This window comes from Elephantulus edwardii, unplaced genomic scaffold (genome assembly GCF_000299155.1).
Source record: "Elephantulus edwardii isolate Elephantulus edwardi_28Jun2011 unplaced genomic scaffold, EleEdw1.0 scaffold00009, whole genome shotgun sequence".
Lineage (NCBI taxonomy): Eukaryota > Metazoa > Chordata > Mammalia > Macroscelidea > Macroscelididae > Elephantulus > Elephantulus edwardii.
The window spans coordinates 31,901,510-31,903,429 of NW_006399759.1; positions in this window are offsets into that span (position 1 = coordinate 31,901,510).

Consider the following 1,920-nt stretch of genomic DNA (forward strand, 5'->3'; position numbering starts at 1 on the left):
GTGTGCTAGAGTCAGTGAGACTGGCTCAGGACAGGGCAGGCTTCAAAGCTATTATACATAAGGTCACTATGAGTCACATGTGACTCAACAGCACATAACAACAACAACAAAGTAGTATGTTTTCCTAAGAATGATCTCTTTTAATTGTAACAATAAGATGATGAGGATGATGATTATGTTTAAATTTCAGAGATTTTTTTAAATAAAAGGAAAAATTAAAGGGCATAAACTTGATAAATTACTTACTAAAATAATGAAGCCAAGATTTGTATACCAATTTGGAAATGCTAGCTCCTATAACGAAATATTCTTGATATTCTACAGTTTAACTTACTTCAAGTTTATGTCTAATTCATATCTCAAGTTCTGAAAATCCTGTTTCTAGGTAAGAAATGAGATAATGAAGCAGGCCATTTTAAAACATCAATGCTGAAAAAGAGTTGTTAGTCTTATTCAGATATAAAGAATGATGGTGAGACAATATTAAACCATTCACTCATTAATTATATGAATGGGGGGGAAGATGTAGCCGTCTGATTTTCTAAAGAATATAATCTTGGAAACCCTAAGGACAATTCTACTATATAGGGCCCTGTGAATTGGAATCTATACCATGGCAATGGTCACAGGTTTTAATTTTTACCTTTAATGGGAAGATTGCTTATGCATATACTCAAATACTTAACTACTGCTTGTTCTAGTGCTCCTGTTAGACTGATGGTTTTATGTTTTTTTATGCCATCCAGTTGAGATCAAGTCATAGCTAATTTTTCAGAATCAGTTAATTGCACTAAAGAAGATTGCTCATCCTTCTCTCATGGAGTAGCTGGTCAATTACAGCATAGCTTCTTACTATAGAACTAAGTAAATATATATGTATATACCAATGTGTATAAATGTCTAATACCTAGAAATATCCCTACATATGGACATCTGGTGGCATAACCTATATAGCATGTTGGCTGCTAACCAAAAGACTATCTATTTCTAGTATATAGAATCCACCAGTAGCTCTGAAAGAGAAAGATGGACAGTCTCTTAAGATTTAAACAGCCTTGGAAATATAATGAATCTCTATGAGTCAGAAACGACTCAAGTGACAATGAACTTGAATTTCATTCTGATTATCTATATTAGCCTAAATATGTCTGCTTTATGACGTCACCAACCCTATCCATTATTACATGGATCATGGATCAGTGCAGCCTTTTCCACTTCCTTAATTGTATTCTTCACCACAATACTTGGAAATTTGCCTAATGGTAACAGTTTTGTTAACCCATAATCTCTGGGAAACTTTATGAACTGTAGTAAAGTGCTCAAGTACATTTTTCATTTTTGTTGTTGTTGTTTTTCTTTTGGCCTTCAGTCTCTACTCATTACCAAAATTACTTAGATTAGCATTCCCTGTTCCCCCCCACCTTTAGCGAGATTATTTCATTTTATATTGTTCTTATTATGTGCCATTGAGTCACTACATTTGTAATAATGCATTTTAGACCCCTATGTGGTAGAAACATATTATACTTCAGTACTAACTTTATCCATGTTTTTCCAACTACTGAATCTTCTTCTCTGTTCCCAACTTTTGCATTCCAGTCACCCATTATCAATGCATCTTGATTGCATGTTCGATTGATCTTTGACTGTAAACATTGGTAAAAATCTTCTATTTCTTCTTCGTTGGCTCTGGTTGTTGGTTCATATATCTGAATGATATTGGTATTCACTGGCCTTCCTTGTGTGCATATAGATATTATCCTGTCACTCACAATATTGTACTTCAAGATGGATCTAGCAATGGCTTTCTTAACTATGAAAGCAATTCCATTTTTCCTCACCTTTACATCTCCAGAGTAATATATCATATGATCATCTGACTCAAAATGCCCCATGCCAGTCCATCTCATCTCACCAATA